General features: G+C 41.1%; 1 protein-coding gene across 2 annotated transcripts in view; it reads left to right on the top strand.

The window, feature by feature from the left end:
• Positions 1-24,245, top strand: part of KCNB2 (potassium voltage-gated channel subfamily B member 2) — a 233,625-nt gene that overhangs the window by 57,948 nt on the left and 151,432 nt on the right. The window contains exon 1 of one of the 2 annotated variants that reach the window (XM_028736709.2): positions 20,442-21,025. The exons of the other annotated variant lie outside the window; for it this stretch is intronic. The gene's annotated coding sequence lies outside the window, so the exon portion shown is untranslated. Of the gene's footprint in view, positions 1-20,441; positions 21,026-24,245 lie in introns of those variants that run through there. 2 annotated transcript variants of the gene reach the window in all.

The following is a 24,245-nucleotide window of genomic DNA, read 5'->3' as shown; positions in this document are numbered from 1 at the left end:
TATTTTTAAATGGATAAATAATGCATAGGCTGGTGTGTGGAGAGGGACTGAAACAGGAAGTAGCCCTTTTTGCTATTTGGCCATAAAGCTGATGCACCCATTATTGTGGCTTAATATATCAAGGCACCCTTCAACTTTTCTTGCAGTGTGCAAGAACATTTAATGTGCTGTTCTTGCTGTCTTCTTTAATACTGCTGATATCATAAATATGGCCAATAATTCTTCATCAAATAAACTCAAGAACCTTTGCTTTAATCAGCCCTCTTGGCTGCTGTTTCCCCTACGTCCTACCTGGTAAATTTAAAAAAAGAGGAAGGAGAGAAACTGGAAGAGAAGGCTTATAACTATCCTAGACTGGTAACATTGGGGAAGGCCATAGAAAATGCCAGAACTTTTCTAGTGAGTTCTCAATAAAGGCTCAGAAACATAGCCTGTTCTGAACTGGGCAGGTTTTTTCCCCATCATCAGTTGAATGTTGTGTCATATGCAAAAATTCAAGATTGTCCTGTCTGATGTGGCCGTTTTTATTATGAGGATGTTTTAATCTAATATATTGGCTATGTAAAAATGGCCAATTAAGAAAACACAGCAAGACGGAGCAAACTTCCTGTGTATTTCATTATGTTGCAATAAATTATTTGCAAACCGTTTACATAATCCAGCCTGCTTCCATAAAATGCCCATAACGTGTACTGCTTGCTAAGTTAGCCTGAAGTGGCATTGCATGAAAACATGACCCTGGGAGTGCTGGACACCAGCATAGGCCCAGTGAAGGAGAAAGCAGCTAGTGGTTCAGCTCTAAGAAAATATATACTGTATGGCTCTCATCTTCTGAGCTGGAGAGTAGAACAGGTTTAATGTCAAGCAATTTCAGAGGAGAGATTAATGTGACCAGGGTGTCTTATGTGGAGTTTCTCCTGTTGCATGAACCTCATGCAAAAGTCAAAACTTTGTTTGGACCACAGGGATTCCCAGGCAGGATTGACAGCAACAGCAATATTTGCCAGTCTTCCAGGAAACACCCCTGGGAGTCAAGGAGGCCAGCTGGCACCAGGCAGGATGAACTCAGCCCCATATGTGCATTCTTTAAAACAACATGACATGCTCCCTGTTTCCCCAAGCACTGAAAAGGGCCAGCAGCAGCATTACAGGATTTAGTGCCCTTTGGATGAGAGAGCACACTGGGAGACAAAAAGGTGTCTTTGTGATATTTGCTCTATTTACAAATATACAAGCAGAGCCTTTTGGAAGCAAGAGACTCTTAAAAACAGGCAGAAGATAAGCAGGGGGCAAATTATGTATGTGTACACACAAAGAGAGTTCCTATAGGCTCCAGTGACTTCCAGCCGGAAGCTCTCAGTGTATAGCCACTATTTTGAAGCTGCTTGCAAACTGACAGATCTCACTTCTGGTGGTGGGTGGCTTACACCTTGGGAATTTCAGAATGCAAACTCTAAGTCAAAAGTCCTCAAAGGTAAGCTCAAAATTAGTATCAGGATTTGCTTCCTGCCACCACAGCTCCCAACCAGGTGGCTTCCTGAAGACTGAAGGCGATAAAAATCTCCTGAACATCTCTCCCATTAAATATATATATAAATTGAGTTCCTAATCATGGACTTTGATTAGCCAGGGTCTCTCCTCATATGTAGGAGTTAAAAGGAAAACAGTGATAACATAATAAATAATGAAAAGCAGGGGCTGCAGCCCAAGATAGGAAAAGAGGTGGTTAAAGGGAACACTTAACTACTTTAAATGAATTCAAATATCCAGGGCCAGATGAGTTGTACCCAAGGTACCAAAGGAACTTGTGGGTGCAATCTCAGAACATTTGCCTATAATACTTGAGAATTATTGAACAGGGGAAGTTTCTGTGGTCTGGAGGCAGGCAAATGTTGTCCTCATCCTCAAAAAGGGGGTGGAAAAGAAGACCCAGGTAAATACCAAACAGTCAGTTTGATGTTGGTACTAGTAAAGTTTCTAGAGCTGATAATTAAACACTGAGCACTTAGAAAAGGGTGCTGTGGTTACTGAGACCCAGCATGAGACCCAGAAGGATCTTTTCTTTTTTTGATAGAGTTACAAGTTTGGTGGGTCAGGGAAGTGCTGTGGATGTAGTGAATCATGATTTCAGAAAGGCTTCTGACAAATTTCCCCATAATATTCTTGCAGAGAAGCTGCTAAAATGTGGGCAGGATTAAATAACAGGTGGATTAGTAACTGGTTAAGTGACCAAACCCAAAGAGTACTAATTAATGGTTCCAGATGCAGAAATATAAGATGGCTTACTATCAGTATATGTGAAAATAATCTAGGGGTCCTGGTGGGCTACAAGCTTAACGTGAGTCAGCAGAGTGATCCAGCAACAAAAACTTATGCTATTCTAGGCTACATCAACAGGAGTATAGTGTCCAGATCAAGGGAAGTAATAATACAACTCTATTCTGCTTTGGTCAAACTACACCTGGAATACTGTGTCCAATTCCGGACGCCACAATTTAAGAAGGAAGTTGACAAGCTGGAACGTATGCAGAGGAAGGCGACCAAGATGATCAAGAGTCTTGAAACCAAGCCTTATGAGGAACAGTTGAAGGAGCAGGGTATGTTTAGCCTGGAAAAGAGGAGATTGAGGGGAGATATGATAGCCATCTTCAAATATCTCAAGGGCTATTACAAGAGGGAACAAGCTTGTTTTCTCCTGTTATGGATGGTAGGACTCAGACCAATGGCTTCAAGATACAAGAAAGGAGATTTTGACTAAACATCAGGAAAAACTTCCACATTAAGAGCTATATGACAGTGGAATGGTCTTGGGAGGTTCTTCTTCCTTGGAGGTTTTAATACAGAGGTTGGATGGCCATCTGTCATGGATGCTTTAGCTAAGATTCCTGCATTGCAGGGTGTTAGACTAGACGACCCTTGGGTCCCTTCCAATTCTATGATTTTATTATTCCCCCAAAAGCTGCTCCTGAAAGTTGGAGAACCCACTAGAACAGCATGGGCTATGCCATGGCATAGATGGCTGCAGTTGGTTGGAGGAATTGGTGAATATGAGGTGCCTTGCCTTACACAGAAAAAAGCACTTATACTGTCCTAAAGCCACTATTGGATGTAGCGTATTGAATATTTAAATATCTTGTCCACCCAGCAATATTGTATAAAAAAAAAAAATCAGTCTTCCTCTACCGCCACTTAAATAGTGTTATCTCTGAAATGAATTTGACTTTTTGTTTCTATGGCATATGAAGAGATGTTGTGATCACTGTGTAGTATCTGCACTCTAAATGGTTCTGCTAAGAATGAATTGTTGACAGTGCCTTGAATTTACTACAAATTGCCCCTACAGGTTATCATCCTAATATTCCCTATTCTGTTTTTTTGCATTATTTAAATATTATTATTACCTGTTTATGTTGACACTCCGATATAATGAATGGCTGCTGGCCATGTTGTGCCATGCTTCACAAAACAATAAACCGTTTGGCAGCTGGATACAATTTTTCATACTCATAATAATTCATTTTTTATTGCATGGGAATATACTATTCCTAATCATTATTTCTCACCCTGATGGGAACAAATCAAAATCTGAATTTTAACTAGGAGCAGCTAATACATATGCAAAGGAGGCGATGCAGCTGCAGACTTTTTCTAAAAGTTAAAACGAAATAACAATCAGATATTAAAAGCCTTTCATTTTATGCATTTCCATTCCAACAAATTACACAGATTATTAACTTTATTTCTTTTGAAGTAGAGGCTAGGCTTAAAGGGATCTGGCAGTCATGAGGATATATATTTGGAATGTTGCTTTTTCTAATCTCAGCCTGGGAAAAGCAGTGGGGCAAAGGGAGAAGATGGGGCAGGTCTGTTGTGCAAGTGGAAGTCCTTGTTCTGATGGGACAAAATCATTGGAAATGAACTCTATTATTTGGAGTATAAGAACTACTCTTTCTTGGAGTGGGGTATGTGAAATTTCATCTTTCCTCATACCAATATTCAAATATCATTGCTTACCGAATATGCATTTTCTTGCATTAACTGCTTTACATGGTCCTGTTTTACAATCCACTTCTAGTTGTATTCTGAAAAAGCATCCTTAAGCATGGTGAGTTATGCTAGAATGTGGGTGAGGAAAGTTGTTTTTCCAACAGAGCATTTAACTGTTATTATTCTTGCTATTAGTATTGTTGGCATTATCATTATAAATCCACCATCCACATGAGTGGAAGATGCTGCTCTTCAAAGTAGTTGAGAAATCATTTGTTGGATTAAAAAAATGTTTTTATTTTAATTTCCTATTGAGCTCTTGCATAGTGATGTGAAGGATGATGATAAACGTGATTAATTACTAGACTTAAATATGCTGGCTCTGTTTGCCTAACAGTATTAACATTAATATTGAGACATGCAATATGATGATATGATGGTTTTCCCAGGCAATTTAGAGACAACATTAGGAGTCAGCATAATCAATCTGATTGTTTTGCTTTTGTGTTAATAAGATTCATGCAACAAATTATATTCCTTCTTTGAATCTGGTTTTCCTTGCTGGGGAACGTCTATCAATTTTTTCCGCTGTTGTATCTCAGGTTTAGAGACAGGCACCAAGAAACCTTGCACTGCTTTCTTAGCACAGAGTTGCATTAAAGTATATTGTTTTAACTACAGTACTTTGCCAAATTTTGCCATTCAGCTTTTCTATATAAAAATGCATATATTAGTGAAAATAACAAGCCATAATACATTATATTAGGGAAGATAGTTTACAAAAAATGTGTATATTAGACCAATCTCTTTGTGTGTTATATATAGGAACGCGGGTGGTGCTGTGGTCTAAACCACTGAGTCTTGGGCTTGCCAATCAAAAGGTCGGTGGTTTGAATCCCCACGATGGGGTGAGCTCCTGTTGCTCGGTCCCAGCTCCTGCCAACCTACAGTTCAAAAGCACCCCAAAAAGTGCAAGGAGATTAATAGGTACTTCTCCAGTGGGAAGGTAAATGGCATTTCCATGCTCTGCTCTGGTTTTGGTGTTCCGTTAGTCAGAAGTAGCTTAGTCATGCTGGCCACATGACCTGGAAAAACTGTCTGCGGACAAACGCCAGCTCCCTTGGCCTGTAAAGTGAGATGAGCACCGCAACCCCAGAGTCATTCACGACTGGACTTAACTGTCAGGAGTCCCTTTTGTGGCTTTTCAAGAATCCTTTTTTTAAAAAAAGCTGGGACCAATATACCTGGCTGCCCCCCACCTCCCAAATGGGCCTGCCTGGGAGGATGGGGCCCTGACTGACTCCAGCTACAAAAGCTGAGGCTGTCGTACAGACTCTTGGGCTGGGGTATTGTTTAGGGGGATTTGTTGCTGTTATTGATGTTACCTTTGTTTTGGTTCTTACAATTCATGTGGAAATAGTTCAATTCGGATGTGTACGTTTTGATGTTTTATTTACTGTTTATGACTACTTTTGTTATGCTTGTAATTATGTAATTTATTCTTGTTGTAAGCCACCTTGAGCATGGTTTTGGCTATGGAAAGGCAGCCTATAAATAAAATGATGCATATATGTGTGTGTCCAGGCCACCTTATCGCTGAAAATCTGAAAGGTAGCAGCAAAGAGAAGAGTTCCTGATCTTTCTAAATCCTTTTTTATTTAGTGAGGAGCATGTGAGGCAGTTGATTGATATCAGTGTTGCAATCCCAGATATGTGCATGTGTTGGATTTGTTGTGTAATGGAGGAAGTTGGATTTGCTCTGCATGATGGGGGGGGGGGGGGATGAAGGAATTGCTGTTTAAAGTAACATCATCTCTGCACACCCTCACTCATTCATCCTCAGGGCACTCACAATGCCTCTAATTTTCAGCTGTTCCTCTGTCCCTTGTTACCCTTATGCAAAGTCCTCACATTGTCCCCATGTGTGCCTATTATTCTTCTGGATTTGTTTCCTGCTATATTTAAACACTATTAGAAACTGCTACAATTGTCTATCCATCTGACATTGTAGCCCTTATTCAACTGCTGTGCTGTTCCATACAGATCCATTAGAGGGAGCAGCATATAAATCAGATTCAAGAAAAAGCTGCAAGAAGGTTTCAGTAGCCTGGAGCAAGAGAAACTTTTGCTTTCTAGTTCTCAACCTTTATTAGGACTCTTCCAGACATACTGTTTCTCCACACAGACATTCCAGATAACCACAAGCAAAGTATCAACTGGCCCATGTGACCAAATGTACTGAACATTTGGCTGCTTTTCCAAATTTGAGAATCTACACATGCACAACATATAAGACATACTTGAACATGATATGATTCATGACAACCAGTCTTTTCTGATACCAGTATTTCATATGCCAGCAATTTAAACAACCACACACAAGACCTTTCAGTCATTCTAAGTACATGCAATGAATGCATGAGGGGCTGGCAGTATGGTGGCAGACTCTCGCCCCCAACTTATGTGCATTCCCTAGAACACACGTAGAGAGTCCCTACATGTACATGTTTCTGAACATATATAGAGAACCCATGCCACATTGTGGTGTGGTAAAGGTTGTGGGCCTTATGAAGTGGTTAAATTTCCTGACATTTACCACTTGGCAAATTAATAATATGTGGTTGTCACAAGTAGGGGAAGCATGACTAGAGCTGTATTTTAAAGAAATTCTAGTCTCCCATGGTTTTCTCTATGCTTTTCGGTTCTTAAATTTAATATTTCTATACCGAGTGTTGTTTTGTTGTTTATGTTATGTTGTAAGATGGAAATATCTTCTGTTATCATGAAGCTGCTATCATAATCATCATTCACATCAGTTCTGGTCTGTGATGATGATGATGATGATGATGATGATGATAGTTCTTTAAAGAGTTCTTTCTCAGGTAAAAGCCATAGTTGTATCTCTTATGGTTCTATATGTCGTAACGTGGGGTGTGGGTGGTTTGTGATATTGATTTCCATGTGTAAACGTAAGACTTTTTAGGACATTTTTCTATCCTTGACTATTTATGTTGTAATTATGATGTGCATATATGCATAGACTTCATACTCAGACCTAGTTTCCTTATGGAAATGTATGACGTGTATGATGTGTGGACATCATATTATAATTTAAAAATAATTGACTATGCATGTTCAGAATGTAGAACGTCTCCACAGGCTTAAAAGCAATGCACCAGAGGATGTGACAGACTTAAAAGTGAGAAACTTTTTAAAAGCCAGACACTGTTGTATTTTTTAAAGAGAAAGAGATATTCTCCAAAGAGAAGGAATATATTTTATTTGAAACATGATCAGCATGAATAAAATTTTAAGACTGTGAGAGCATATCAACCATCCATTTCTGACCAGGTAGGGGTAACAAAACACTGCAGCAATGCATGGTGGGAGATATCTTCACTCCATAGCAACATAACAATTCAGTAACTAGGGGTGGAGCAACAAAGCCAGCCACAGTAGTTGATATTGCTACACATGCTTAAGAAGTGGGTGAATTTCCCCACATGGTAATTTTTTAATGGATTCATAAAAAATGACTGCATTTTATTTGTTTTAATTGTCTTGATGGTTTTAACTCTGCAAGAGGCTTTGTGTGTCCATGGACAGAAAAGTGAGATAGCAATAATAAAACAAATGCATTATTTCAACTTGACCATCTGTATTCACCCAGAATATCCTGTTAGTGATTTCTGCCTCCTTTCTGTTTGTATAGGAACCTTATGTGAGCACTTCCCTTGCATAAGGCTGTTCAGGTGTTCTTTTAGAGTGTGGGGGAACAACATATGGAATGGGTGTGGGGTCATGCTCCTCTCAAACTAGCACCTTTTACCGTTGAGCAAGAATGTCTGAAGCAGGATTCTTCATGCAGTCAGCTTAATCCACAAACATTTCCCTTTCAGATCTTCCCATTCAACTCACAAAGGTTAGGGTGGAGGTGGTGCGGACATTGGAGTACACTAGCCCCACTTCCCATCTGAACATTATTCCCCCACTTTCAAAGAAAATCTGAACAGGGTAGTAGTAGCTGTAATATTCCTGGACAGGCATAGTCTGCCCATGATGAGCCATGCTTTCTCAACCTCCTGGCTGGATTACTGAAATATGTGTCCTTGAAGATGACCAGCAAGCTGCAATTAGCCAGAATTCTAAATGCAGCAGCCAAGTGGAATTGCAAAAAAGATGTTCTGGTTGCCCATTTGCATCCAATCCTAATTGGAGGTGCTGGTGCTGATCTGTAGAGTCCTAAATATATGGGGTCTCAAATTGGTGGAGTTATTTACCTATAGTATTCTGCCCATGCCTTAAGATGGTCAGTTGAGGCTCTATTACAAAGTAACTTTGCAAGGGAGGAAATTATGTGGCAACAAAGAAAAGAGCCTTCCCTGTGATGGTGCCCTGGTTGTAGAATACCCTCCCCATAGAGGTGTAGAATAATATTGGCACTGCCATTTGACATTTTAATCATTGGCTGTGCTTTTAGTCTGCTCTGTTTCTTTAATTGCTTCAAAAATATATTTTATTGCTTTCTTTCTTCTTACTGCATTTTTTATGGTAGGTTAGTTTAGCTATGTCACCCTGCTATCTGTAAGGATTAATATTTTAAAGAAAATATTTTAAACATTTTTTAAAAAACAAATAAAGCTATATAGCTTAGCTCTTGGTTTAGCCAGGCTAAGTAAAGGATTTACTGTGAGCCACAAGCCCCCACCATGCATTTTACCTGATCATGTTCAAGCTCCCAGGAACTATGTATGGAGGCTTCCCCTTGCACACATCCATGCCTAACACAATATGTTAGTGAGATGTCATCAGAGATAGGTCTAGCCTTGTCAGTCTTTATTTTATACATTTATTAGTGTATATCCCATTGTTGCTGTTTTCCTGCAGTCGTTTTTATATAATTTTAAGTGTTTTAGGCAGACACAGAAAATATGCCTTAAAAGTACTTGTCAGAAATATGCATTCTAATATATGTGAAATAATCCAAGTCTGATCATGATGATTCTCAAATGGAAGATGAAGAGCCTCCTTTAGACCTACTCCATTTGCATAAATGCAAAATGCCGCCCTATCAACCCAGAACTATTTTCAACCTATTAATGCAAATGATTACACAAACTGACAGGGCAATGAGAAAGCAATTCCAACAAATGTGTTTATTTGTTTAGTCAAAAGTACAACTGGTGTGATGTGCAATGTGACTAGGATATGCATACATTATCAGTGTAGTATTTATTTAGATTTCTCATCCCACCCAATCCGGAAACAATAACTACAGTGGTACCTTGGGTTACAGACGCTTCAGGTTACAGACACTTCAGGTTACAGACTCCACTAACCCAGAAATAGTACCTCGGGTTAAGAAGTTTGCTTCAGGATGAGAACAGAAATTGTGTGGCAGCAGGAGGCGCCATTAGCTAAAGTGGTACCTCAGGTTAAGAACAGTTTCAGGTTAAGAACGGACCTCCAGAATGAATCAAGTTCTTAACCCGAGGTACCACTGTACATCACATAGATTTGAATATTAAACACTCTGCTGCCTTATGTCCATTATGCCAACTGACTTCTCTTCCTATGTTTTTGGAGTGACCTGACTCTGAAACACCCATGAGTAGTAAAACTGACTAAACCCTTCATTTTTACTACTCCAGTGGTAGTTTGAAACAGGGGTGGGTTGTGCATAACACAGCAGAAATCTCTATGACACTTTCTAGGAACTTCCAAGCATTCCAGGCCATTTTTCAAACATCTTTTTTTCTCTCCCAGGCATGAGCTATGTCTGAATAGTCATTGATGTGTACATAAAGAGTCTTTGATAGAACCCACAAGAGCTACCAAGTTCTTAATAGCACAATCAAATGTATGTCTACTCACTCAGAAGTCCCCTTGACTTCAAGTGGGTGTAGGATTGCAACCTACAGCTGCAATGAGGCTTAGAAATATAGCTTAGATATGCCTTGTGCTGTTAGAGACACTAATATTAGAGACATAAATTGCACTCTTACCTGCGAATAATCCCCACTGTATCAATGGAGCTACTCCAGAATTGACATGTATAGGATAGAGTTACTTCTTAATACATACATACAGCTTTGCAGTCCTTACTCCTACCTGGAATTAAGTTCCATTGAACACTCTAGGACTTCTGAAGAAAAGAACATAAGTTTGTACTGCATACCATTCAAATGTAGGAGAGACTTCTCCAGTGTCTCTGAATTGTAATATGGAATATAGCTCTGAACTTTCATTCATGAAAATGCTTTACGTCCTTATGAATGAAGGACTGCCTTTGAAAATGTAATGCAGGTCTGTCTGTTGCCCTAGCTCTATGAAATCTAAAAGAAAAAAAATCACTAATTCATAATGTGATACATATTTTTTTATCACTGTTATGATTGTGGAAAGATTAACTCAACAAAATAATTCACATGATAATTTGTGTTCATTCTTCTGACTTCTAAGTGTGGCTTCTAAAAAGCAACAATGGATTGTATCCATTGTTAGCCCTACTCAGAGTAGACAACATGGAAATAAACATGACTAACTTGGGTCCATTAACGGGTCTATGCTGAGTAGGATTGGGTTGGATAAAACCCTATGGCTCTTAATTTTGAATTCTCTGGGTTATTTGTGATGCATAGCTTTGCTTTTTATTTTATTTTATTGAATGTCGTTGCTGTATTTTTATTGTTTTTACTTAGTTTTTTATTATATGAAGCAGTATCAACAAATTATAAAATAAATAAATGTCCACATGAATAGATTCTGGCCACCGAAACACCTGGAGCCTTGGGGAGATACTTTCCTTGTAAACTGGCCCAAAGTATTTACATACTTGAAGCTGAGAATTCCAGAATAAGAACATCCTGATCTAAATATACAAATGAATTGGTATTTATCGCATTCATGCAAATGTTAGAAATTATATCTATGTAACTGAATATAACTGATTAGTTAGGGCTCTTCAGATAGGGATGAGAATATAAGCACATGAAATAGATTTTTATCTCCTTTTTACATTTAATACAGTGCCATCTTCTTTGCAGTATATTATCGTCTTGTATAGCACGCAATATCTGACATAACTGCAGAAAGATCCATGGTTATGATTATGTAATATTACCAAAGGGAGCTTACGTTGACTTTTAACAACATCCGGAAGAATCTACTGAGCCCATGAGAGCCACTGATTCAAGAAGCAAAGCAGAGAAACAATGTCTAGGAATAAGCAGTTAATTGGATGCAATTATACAAGAAGGGGTATGGCAGCAGAGCTTGTAGCCTGCACTATGAGAGAGGAAAAAGAGGCAAACCAGCCAATATGACCCCACTTTCTTCACTGCTGTCACCAAGTGGATGTCTGATTTTCCCCTATCTGCCTTCACTAAAAAGCCCTGTAATATTTTGGACTTTAGTACTGGGAGTAGGTTGGGCCAGTTAAACAGAGTGGCCTCAAAACAAGTTTCCCAAAACCGTGTTGTTTTTTTACTTAAGAATGGTTATTGTAGTTTTTCTTGGTAGTCAGCATTGCCTATATATACCACATTACTTCCTGTGTTCCAGTAACACTTAGTATGTATGTATCCCTTTGAGACAATATTTACTGAAACCTCTCATGGGCACCAAAGGAAATACTGGTGCCTCTAGGTGCTGCTCTGGCTCCCTCTCCAGCTTGCTGTTTTATTTCTAGATCACATCACTGCAACTCAATTCTGGCTTTTCCTTCTAACTAACTATGAGTTCCCACCCATTTGCCACCTCACACAGAGCCACTTTCTTTTGTTTCCCTTAATGGACCATCGCCCAAGCAATCACCTCATCAGGAAGCTAGCCTTACTTATATTTTAAGACTTGCTGGATCCAGGGGTTAGGAGGGCCTCTGCATACAGCCCCCTTCCCCCTACCCAAAACTCATAACACCATGATCAACATTCTGCAGTTTAGTTTCAGATACATTTTTCTTTCAAGCAAAATTGCTATAAGCAGGAGCATATTATGCAAACTCTCATACATGATGGGAGTCTCCTAAAGGATTTTTTCTTCTTGTCAGCTAGAATATTATATACTCAGCTATCGGTTGTATATAACTAATGCTGCAGTTATAAAACCATGTATCTGGGAGTAAGCCCCATTGAATTTAGTAAACCTTACTTCTGAGAAGACATGGTTAGGATTTCACAGGAAGTCATCCTCAGGCCAGACCCACTGAAATCAATAGACCTCCTAACTTCACCGATTTCAATACATCTGTTCTGTATCTCACTCCATTGGATACTACCCAAAGTCTAGATCTGAACAAAGTCAGCTTGAGAAAGTGAGATGCTTTTTGTCATTTTATCAATGTTTTCTTATACAGTTCAAAGGTGTTTTGTTTTTTTCTATTTGTGATCTCTAATTTATGCAGATGATTTCTGCCCTCCCAGCACTTTCTACATGTTTGTCCAGTTTTGTCCCTGGCTAAAAATCTAAAAACTTCAGAGGCTGCCGCTGGAGCAGAACAAAGGAACAGGAATCAATTTCATTTTCTAAAAACAGCCCAAATCCTGAAGGTTGTGGTTCATTTGAAAACAGCATCTTGCCCATGACTTGTCCTTCCTGGATGTGTACTTTGCTTTCACTGAACTGCTTCTCTCCTTCTTGATAATCTTGTCTGGTAAACTTCCATTAATAGAAGTGGGAACAGAAAGAAAAAGAACCAACAGAAAACCACAGGGCTTGTTTGAAATAATTTATCAAGCCACTGGCACAGTGACTTTACAAAATAATGGAAAGCAGCTGTGTGACTAGAGTATGTAGGTGGGCAGGCTATAGCTAGAAGACCCATCTTCAGAACATGAAGAAGGCCAAAACAACTTATTTTCTTCTTCTCCATGCTCCTCTGCAAACATTGTCATAGTTGGAGTTGGCTGTTGGCTCCTGATCGTATTCATGCTGCCTAGCCTGGCAGCACAACTACTGGAAACACCAGTGGTGAGAAAAGGCATGTGCTCCTGTTCTTTCGGTCTTCTTTTCTAGCTGGGAAAAGGTTGGCTGAGCCTGGAAGTCTCTCTTTGGTTTTAGAAGGCTCCTTTTAGTGGTAATGTTGTGTTGTAATGTTGCAACCCACCTTGGGACCTTAGTGAATGGCAGGTGTTGATAATAATAAATAACAGATTTGACTGCAGGGGATTCCCAATGCTCTAGATTCAGCACATAGGCTATCAACTGCCAGTCAGGAATGGGTGTAGTTGCTGTCTTCTCCCACTTCTGCGCCTGCCTGAAAAGTCATCCTAAATGCCTTCCCAACTGCAGAGAGCCTTGCAGAGGCATGAGTGGACATGATTTTGCAAAAATAAAAGGAGTACGTAAATTCCTTGGTCCTCTTGTGTCTTTCCAGCACTCTGCTGCCAAAATAATCCACTTCTCTTCTCGTTCTGATTACCTGACACCCCTACTTTAAATCCTTACACTGCCAGCTTGTTTGCTCCAAGATCAACCACAAATTTATTGGCTTATTTTCAAAAACCCCATGGTCTTTATCTCTCCACTCTTACATCCCTGCCAACATTATCCACTCCTCCACCACTCTCTACCGATTCCCCATTCTCTTTGTTCATTGCTGCCTTATATGCTTGGATCTGCCTCCCAGAACACCTGTGCAATGCCACCTCTCTTACTTAGTTCAAATCCCTACTCAAAACCCACATTTTCAGTTAAGTCCCTATCACCCATGGCCTTCTGCAGGGGTAGCCATTGTGATACATCGATGATGATGGCCCTTATCCTCTTGTATGATGATTATAATAGGAATTTTATTCCCACGACTTACAGACCAGATTCTTGCAATGTGCTTGCCTGGGAATGCCCTTGAAAACAACTGAGAAACTTCAGTCGGTCCAAAATGCAGTGTGGCCAGATTACTGGCAGGCGTTGCTTTTAGAATTTGTATAATCCTTGTTTGAAAACAGCTGCATTGGCTGCAAGTTTCTTTCCAGGCCTGATTCCAAGTGCTCACATTAGTTTTTAAAGCCCTAAATGACTTTGGCCCAGAATATCTGCAAGATCGCCTCCTTCCCTACACCTTCTTGAGCAGGGCTGGCCTACCCATGAGGCAAGGTGAGGTGACCATTTCAGGCAGCAGGGTCCACTTGATATTTCCCCTTGTTCCTTATGTAGATCTGCCCTCGCCCCTTCTTCCCTGGTGGGAAGAGGGGCACCATTTGGGGGTCAACCTCAGATGCCAAAATGTCTTGGGCCAGCCCTGCTTTTGGGTGTTAAGATCAACAGAGGGGCCCTAGGTAGTTCCGCCACTCTCAGAAGCTGACCTGGGGGAGGGCATTTTCTGTGGCTTGGAACTCTATCCCCACAGAGGTGTGTCTGGCAACTTCTGTAAATAGTTTTTATCAAATGCTGAAGACATACCTCTTTATCCTACCCTGTGGCACTTGAAGTGTATATATATATTTAATACACACCCTATGTGTGTTATTTTAACTTGTTTCAAATTGTTTTTAATGTTGTATTTGAAGTTATTGTGACCCACACTGGGTTGTTAAGGTAAAAGGTAAGGTAAATACAAAAGGATTATCATTATCATCTGTCCAGCAGCAGAGTGTTCCCTGCCTGCACCCGGGGTGCGCATGTGCACCCCTTTTGGAGTTTTCAGGTGTTCCTAGCCTTTATTACATCATGAGAAGACACTGATGGATCAAGCAGGTGACCCATCTAGTCCTGCTTCCTGTTCTCACAGTGGCCATCCAGATGCTTGTGGGAAGCCCTGCGACTTTAGTACAACAGCACCTTACACTCCTTCAGTTACCAGCAAGTAGAATTCAGAAACATACAGCCTCCAACAGTGGAAGCAGAATACAGCCATCATGATTCTATAGTTCTGAGTACTTCACAAGTAATTAAGGAAGATTGATCTAACAATTATCTCCCATGGAAGCACATCACAGGAATATCCTGGCCTATCAACTTTCACCAGGTTTTGCCTCAGGGCAACTGACTGAATAGTCCTGTTTACAGAAATCTGATGGAAAACCATAGCAAAATAATAAATAAAAGTGAAATGACAAGGCTAGGCGATGTCTCACATCCCTCGGTCTACCTCTCAATCGCTCCACTGAGCTCTGTGTATGGTTTATGTATGAGTGCACAAATTCTGCTATGATCTTTTGGAACCTTATTAAGTAATCATAGAAACAGCAAGATGGGAAGGATAAGGTCATTGCCTTTTATTTTAAGGGACAAATGGCAAATAATACACGTTCACCCTTCACAAATGATGCAGCACACATGTTCTACTGCTATTTTTAATGGTGTTTCTAATGTTACTGTTGTTGTTTTAATCTGGAATTTTGGCTCCCTGTTATTTGTTTTTGTCTATGTTCTGAGCTGCTTTGTGAGGATAAATAACAACCTATTCAATACATAAGTATGTTTTATACTTCAGTATTTGTCAGACAATTTGCTGCATGAGAAGGGTTCCCCGAAAGCACTTTTTAGGCTCTCCCACAGTTTGCACCATGCGCTGACATTTTATAGAATGTCACATAGTGGAATCAAATATTATAGAGTAGCCAATGGAAAGTTTATATTTGTGTTGCAACTTAAGCAGAAACTTCACATAATTCTTCACCAAACTGACCTTAACTAGTTTTTTGAATATAGGACACCTTTAAAATTGCACACCAGCTTCATTTGACTAAAAAAAAAGCAGCAAAAGAATACAAAAATGAGGCTAGAGGCTGTATTCAGATGGCAGTTCCCCGCCCCCCAGTTCCACAACTTCCTCTGTTACATTCTGAATTACCGTATATTTGAGCTTTCATATGACGTAAAAGTCACCTATGGAAGTTTGGTGGAATATAGTGCAAGTTTAGTGTTCAATTCCATGTTATTTGTTTCCAGAAAAATCCATTTGCAAATAATATGACAGCCCTACCCACTATTAAACATGGTGCGTGTGTGTGTGTGGCATGGAGGGGCGGTTAACAATCTGGTTGAATATCTAGATCCAGTTCCCCATTCCTGATATAGGACATTATAACTCCTACAGGTAAGATGCAACACAAGCCTTAGTGTTAAATAAGCTATTTATATAATTTGTCATATAGTATATATATGCAAACAGCAAACTATGACAAGTTCTTAAAGAAATGGGAGTGCCTGATCACCTCAACTGTCTCCTGAGAAATCTCTATGTGGGACAAGAAGCTACAGTTAGAACTGGATATGGAACAACTGATTGGTTCAAAATTGGGAAAGGAGTACGGCAAGGCTGTATATTGTCTCCCTGCTTATTTAACTTATATGCAGAACTCATCATGCGAAAGGCTGGGCTGGATGAATCCCTAGCCGGGCAATTAAGATTGCCAGAAGAAATATCAATTAAGATTGCCAGAAGAAATATCAACAACCTCAGATATGCAGATGACACAACCTTGATGGCAGAAAGTGAGGAGGAATTAAAGAACCTTTTATTGAGGGTGAAAGAGGAGAGCGCAAAATATGGTCTGAAGCTCAACATCAAAAAAACGAAGATCATGGCCACTGGTCCCATCACCTCCTGGCAAATAGAAGGGCAAGAAATGGAGGCAGTGAGAGATTTTACTTTCTTGGGCTCCATGATCACTGCAGATGGTGACAGCAGTCACGAAATTAAAACGCCTGCTTCTTGGGAGAAAAGCAATGACAAACCTAGACAGCATCTTAAAAAGCAGAGACATCACCTTGCCGACAAAGGTTCGCATAGTTAAAGCTATGGTTTTCCCAGTAGTGATGTATGGAAGTGGGAGCTGGACCATAAAGAAGGCTGGTCGCCAAATAATTGATGCTTTTGAATTATGGTGCTGGAGGAGACTCTTGAGAGTCCTATGGACTGCAAGAAGATCAAACCTCTCCATTCTTAAGGAAATCAGTCCCAAGTGTTCACTGGAAGGACAGATCCTGAAGCTGAGGCTCCAATATTTGGCCACCTCATGATAAGAGAAGACTCCCTGGAAAAGACCCTGATGTTGGGAAAGACTGAGGGCACAAGGAGAAGGGAACGACAAAAGACGAGATGGTTGGACAGTGTTCTCGAAGCTACCAGCATGAGTTTGACCAAACTGCGGGAGCCTGGCATGTTCTGGTCCATCGGTTCACGAAGAGTCGGACACGACTAAACAACAACAAATATGTTGATGAAGGGGGGAAATACAGATTTAAGGAATCTGGTTTCCTGGGATCAGTAATGGTTTCGTTATGGTCTAACAAACAGACTCAATGCAGACAAAATGAGGCTGGTATTGGCCAATAGGAAAGCTGTTGGTAATGCTACTCCATCCAAAATCAGGTTGCATTTGTGAGGGTGCTCTTCTTGGATTTAGGGTTGTTCTGACATGGGTAGGCAATGGCTGTGGCCAGTATCACCTTTGCATGCTTCAGCTGATGTACCAGTTATTCCCCTTTCTGGAAATGGCAGAGCTGGTAAAATAAATATGGACAAATGGGTTTCTTGTGCATCATTCCATTCAGTAGCTTGGAATAGTGAGGAGGGAAAACCAGCTATTAAAGGCAGAAAAAATTCAGGGGGAAAGCTGAATTCATGCAACCAAAATACATAAGAACTGTTGCCCAAAATATGAAGGATAATAAAGAAAACGATTCTTTAAATAAACATGATTTTTTTAAAAATCCATTGAAGAAAAATGGCTTAAGGGAAGTGAGAATTTAAACAGGAGCTAGTACTATTCATAATAAACTGTTATGATATCAAATATTGATTGAAAAGGCAGGGGACTAAAATAAGCCTTAAACTATTTACAGTTTGAGAAGCAAGTTGACAGGCACGCATTGTCTTGCACCTATCTCTGATATGCACACCTTTCCCACTTAGCAACAGATGATTATGTTGTCATGCCAATACAATCTATCATCTTAACCTGCTCTCATCTGCACCTCTCCGCTTATCTTGGATAATCGCAAATAGTCAGTGCAAACCTGTGATTTATTTCATGGGGGAAAGCAGTCCATCATTGGGTTCCCATATGCGAAGGTAGAGGGAAACAGAATGAAAAGTGTTGGAGTTCTGGGGAGTTGTTAGGACAAGGGAGAAGACAGTTGCACGTTGGTTGGATATGAGCTCTGTGACTTAACAGTAGCAAATCTAGAGGTTTCTAATGCAAATTGCATTCCATATCATGCATACAATGACATGTGTAACGTACATGCTTCTAGTGAGATGTTCTGGAAGCATGCTAAGATTCAACACATTACTAAAAAAGCGCTCATACGCCAAAGAAGATGTGCGGTATGTTAAGTACTGAGCTGCAAATGGTGACCACCAGTGAGGTATGTTTGTATGTGGGAGGAATTTCAGAAAATGGTAAAAGCAACTAAGAGACTAACAAATTTATTATGCAAAAGATTTTGTTGGGCTACAGCCCGCTTCACTGGATGCATAAAAGGGCAATCTTCATTTGCAGGTATATAGGGGCAGCTGGGGTGATGGCCTGTGGAATTTCAAACTGTGACGTCAAAGGGAAATGAAATGCAAAACTTACAGACAATGGCAATGCAATTGCAGCCAAAATGCATGCAAAATATATACAGTACAGTAACCCTTTAAAACAGCATATATAGGTGATAAAGCAATCAATTTGGCTGAGTTAACACTGTGCCTATTTTGCAGGTGGCAAGGTTGCCTTACCTGTGAGGGGAAACGTGTATCAAGGTACAGTCATAATTCGTTACTACTTTGATAGCCTCAGGCTGTGAAGATGTTTATAAATTTGTAAAATAAATTAGTAAGAGTCCCTTGCATTTCAGTGCATTTCAGAGGGATTGTAACTCTATGTGCTTTTAGTATGCAAGCCCAGAATTAGGATATTTTAAAGTCCAGGCCTATAAGTGTTTACGCAGAAGTTACTCTCGTTAAAATCAAGAGAGTTTATTCCCAGGAAATGTGCTGAGCGTTAGAAGCAATAGGGGAGAGGCTGTGTGCATCTTTGAACGGTGTCTGTGTGAAGAGCATTACTCACAAAACCACTGCATAATTGCTAAAATGAAGAGGGGTGGGATTTAGACCTGTCTGAAAAATCAGGCTCTCTTAATTTTGGAGCCCGCTCTCTCCCAGTGTTGTCCATTGAACCTTTGATACAGCCCTGTGGTGTACTGCTGAAGAGTGTTGGACAAAGACAGCGTCCTAGTCCCCAGTCATCCAGGAAGCTCACTGGGCCAATTGCTGCCTCTCAGTTTAAGCTACCTCACAGGATTGAGGTACATGGGAAGAGGGAGAACAGCAGCATTCTTACCATTTCACATGAAAGAAAAGAAGAAAAGTTATGGGGTTAAACTCTGATGGTCCCTGCAGGATTGCCACAGTGATCTTAGTAAACCTAAATTAATTGCATGTTCTCCTGTTACGTATGTTATTTATTATTACATTTAAATAATGCCTTTTCTCCAAGGAGCTAAAGCGGACACACATGGGTTCCCAGCCTGGCTTTTAGCCTTGGAACAACCCTGTGAGGCAGGTTGAACTGTGAGGTAGTGACATTCTGTGCGCTTCATGGCTGAGCAAGGACTTGACGCTGATCTCCCAGTTCACAGTCCAACAGCCAGGAATTGCCAGCCTTTTGCAAACTGAGGAAACTGCTGTGGGCACCACACACACACCACAACCAAGCACATACCACAACACTTTCTTCTTTCAAACTTAATTTCAGCAGGGGAGAAAGGGACTTTGTTGGCTAATGGATGGGCATCTGATTGGGTAGCCCTGCTCTAACCACTAAGAGAGACTGCCTCTTTCCGTGTGGGTTGATAAACGCACACACACACACACAATATATTTATTGAAAAGTTTGCACACAGGGGAAAACAAAACATTTCCAGCTGCACATTGTGAGAAATACTGACAGCAACTCAGCTGCAAAATGTAAACAAAGCGGCCCCAACCGGAAAACAACAGAGAAGCGAAACCCGATGTGCTGGGTAGAGGCCTCTTCTTGACGACTGAAAGAAAGGTGAGGGCAAGACACGTGTCCACGTCCTTCAAAGCCCTTTCTCTTTCTGAGTACTTTACGCGTCTCAGGGCTGGCATGGGGTGGGGGGAGGCATCCTGGGGCTGAGCTCTGTTCATCAGAGATGGGGTAGCCACCAGCCTCGGAACAATTCAAGGGGGCGGGGACTGGGTACCGTTAGGTAACCTGGAGAAAACTAGGTACCTCCACCCCACAGCTCCCCTCTGCCCCTGTCCAAAGCAAGTGAAATCAAGCTGGTGTCTGTCTTTGGGTGATTGGACCCCTTGTGTTTGAAGGGCGGCCCGGGCGAGAGAGCCTTTCCCCCTTGGGGATGTGAATGTTGCACCCCAGAAGAGCAGATCGCGCTAACGTGTGCATGCACAGAGGGTGTGTGTATGAGAGAGAGAGCGAAAAAAGAGAGCGTGTCGGTTTCCCCACGCTGTGCTGAAACGCCTGCCGCTCGCTTTGCACGGCGCATCCACCCGCAGATACACACACACACACACACACACACACACACACACACACCGCTCAGGAGCGGCGGCGGCCACCAGCCGCCCCATCACATGCGAGCGAAGGGGAGATTACGGTGGGGCTGGAGGAGCAATTTCTTGGCTCCCTCCTCCTGCAATCCTCCAGCGCTCGCAGCACGGACGGACAGCGAGTGAACGAGCGAGGATGGCTTCCCCCTTGCTTTGCCTTCTCCAGCCTCCTCCTCCACCAGCACCAGCTCCTTTCCCTCCTCCTCCTTCTCCATCCCAGAGGAGATGGTGATTCGGAGTAAGGAATACAGAGCAAGGGGGGGGAATCATCAGCGAGGGGCAAGAGAGAGAGGGGGGGGGGGGAGAAACACACACACACACCCCTCCCGAACCAAAACAAACCCATCTCTCCCTCTCCCTCTCTCGCCTCTGCCACCGCGGATTGTCAACAGATCATTTGCAAAGGAAACCTGAGAGCAACCCCCTCTGGAAAGGCAGCAGGGGATTCCGGAGCCTTTGTGCTTTCCCTCGCCAGTGTTTATGCTGAGCGTGGTCTGTCTCAGGAAGGTAAGCGGGAAAGGCGAGGAGGGGGGTTCTTTTCTGCCTCATTGTGGAGTCTGGAAAGAAAAGAAAGCGAAGAAAAGACTCGCTCGTGAATCATCCTCGCTCCCGGTAGTGGCAGAGGAGGTTGGAGACTGACATATGGCTCCAAGTGGACTCAGAGGGCAGGGGAGATGCTTTAAAAAAATATTTGTAAGGAAGGGGTGGGGTAGGGGGGCTCTCTCTTGGTTAATGAGCAGGAAAAGTGGTGGTTGTGGGGGGTTTTGGAGGCGGGGAAGAGGGAGGCTGTTTCCATGTACAGAAACGGGGTTTGTTTTTTTATGAATAACCCACATGCCTCCTGAATGACTGCTTGTGGATGGATGGATTGAAGCGATTTTGTAACGTAATGTGCACACTTGGACAAACTGTGGGGTGCATGTTCGTTATGCTTCTTGAGCTGTCAAAACGAGAGCAGCCCCTCGTAGAGGATCATACTGAAACACACATTGCACTCCCCCCCCCCCCATGGCTTGACTGGAGTAACCTGATGATAGCCTGAAAAGCTTGAATTTTAAAAAGACAGTTTGGCTGCTTCCTCCCTCCCCCTTTAAACTAAGGTGCTTTTGATAAAGTCATAAAGGTGTTAGGTATATTCAAACACATAGTTATACAGTTGTGTAGTGGAGGTTTTGTGAGTTGGGGCTCTTTTTTTTTTAGAGAAGATGTACACGCTCACCTGTGCAGTGGGGTATCTTTTATATAAACAATATCAAAGCTGTCAAGCAGCTTGATATATTTAAACACTGGGTACAAGTAAGTCTGTGCATACAGCTTATGTACGTACTGTCCATATTTATAGTACCTCCTGGACTTCATTCAAATTAAGTTACATAATGATTAAGATAAAAATAAACAATGCATTTACAGTTTCTTGAATATTTTAACTTGCCACCCAAACTCCAGCTGCCACATCAGTGCTGAAATGAATGAATTTTGGCGGTTGCTTGTTTCCCCACCACCTCTGAAGGCAGCCTTTAACATTGCCAAGAGGCAGTCGGGTCACTTTGCAAACAAACAGCCATCAAGCCCTTACCACTAAGAGAAACAGATTTCAGTCAATAATCCTATCCTGTAATGCTGAAAAGCCGCCAGGGTCGGTTTAAAAGGAGGAGAATAGCAGCAGAGCTGGGCAGGCGCCTTAAGGGTGAGACCTGCTGGATACTCAAGAGAGCTTTGCTGCTAAAACAGGCAGACTTTGCTCAAGTTTGTCAGGCTCCTCTGACTTCCAGCTCAGCATCACGCAAAGCAAGGGGAAAGGTCTGCCCTGAACTCCTGCTCAAAACATGGCCCAATCTCTTGACCCTAGTTTGTTGATTGCTGACTTCAGAGACAGCAAAATCAAACCACACAATTAGCTAATGATGATTGTAAGGTTGGTGTGATTCTAACTCCATGACGTTTTTTAAAACTGACGAATACGGAAAAGATTTTTATCGGAACAGTGAGGTTGCAACCTGAGCATAGCTGGTGGGGCACGGAGGGGCAGCTGCCCCCCAATCAATAAAAATAAATATAAATACATATCAAACCGAGGTTCTGCACCCCTAACAAAAGGCCTGCCCCCCCCAACAAAAATCCTGGCTACACCCATGGCATACAGCCCAAACATTATTATACCAAACAAATCCAATTTCTCCTTAAGCTGTTCCCTGCCTTCCTCATGCTGTCGCTTGTTTTCAGCAGCCTTATTCAATGCGCTAAGGGCACCAGTCTTCCTCTATTTGATGGGGGTTGTTCTCGCATACAGTACAACCTGAACTTTCTTCTGCCTTATTCTCCAACAAGAAAGTTAAGTGTCTCACCATCAACATGGGGGGGGTGATAATGCTGTACAAGAGGGTTGCACCTCTAAGCATCTCTCCATTAGCTTAAGCATTTTAAACATCTTTTAGCTTGATGGTGCGTTGATGATGCCTGTGCATGCATTTATTTATGTTTGCACTGTTTTTAAAAGTTTAATTAACATCTTGCACTTGGAATTCAAAAGCAAGGAGGGAGAAACAGATTTAAAGGGACCTCTCCTTTGTTTCCAACTATGATTAAATAGCTTGTGCTTCCTGGTGTGTTACTTAATTTTCATACTGAGTTTCTTAGAGTGCGTCCATCCCTGGTGTAATAATATTTTACAAACTTTTTTAGCCAGGAACTATTCAACATTCTACTTTATGTTTTCTTCATTAGGAAAGAATACTTTAAAAATGTCTATAGAGCTCATCATTACATGAACCCATTGCATCAGACAGAGGTTGTAGTTCTCTTTTGGATGTTAAGCTACAGATACCTTGAGAGATTTCTTAATAATGTATTCCTTATACCTAATAACATAGGAGATGCTTTGGATTAGGGACTCTGCTATTTTAACTTTTTAAAACAACACTATGCTCAGCAGACATGGCAGTGGCTCTCTCTAATGCATGTGCATGCATTAAAGCGTTGCGGTTTATGTATTTGTTATTACTTCCAAATATGATGCTTGTATTTGTGGTGTTTTGGCTTGGAATCTACATCACATGGCATCAACCCACATCTTTCAGGTCATGACACTTTGCCCTTGTCTTTAAAAGTCACAGAATTGAAAATAACCAGTTGATTCAGAAAGCCACATAGAGGTATTACTAGCTTGACTGAGTAGAACACCTGCAGCTTCAATGCTTAGAAATTTGAGTAGGAAAGATCCACCATAATACTTCAAAATTTGACTGTTATTAATCTCTTGTTCTCCCATGTGGGTTTGGCATTATAGCAGAATAAATATTAATTCTTCATGGCCAATGACATTTATCCTTCTAGTATGTGCTTGGCATAGTGAGATAACACCATTAAAACTTGTTGCATTTGTGGTGTAAATTATAGAAAACATCTTAGCTTGTTGCAGTACTCTGAATGGAAACAGTGTTCACTTTTGTTCTTGTTGCTGGTATCTACATCTACTTTATTGTATGTGCTGTCTATACAGGGCCTAAGAATACTGTAAAATAGTTTCTCATGAAAAAAATAATATTGGATCGATGTTAAGGGTTCTTAAAAATAATATAGACAAATATACATCACTATATGTATGTGAATAGATATATAAAGACCTAAAACCTAGAATGATCAGTAAGTGTTTGTAGAGCTTTTGTTTTCTTACGTATGGTGCTGTAAAAAACAAACACATATGTATGTGTGCACATAATGATACACA

Source organism: Podarcis muralis, chromosome 8, assembly GCF_964188315.1.
Source record: "Podarcis muralis chromosome 8, rPodMur119.hap1.1, whole genome shotgun sequence".
Lineage (NCBI taxonomy): Eukaryota > Metazoa > Chordata > Lepidosauria > Squamata > Lacertidae > Podarcis > Podarcis muralis.
Note: the sequence above shows the minus strand (reverse complement) of the source record. Positions and strands in the feature narration are given on the sequence as shown.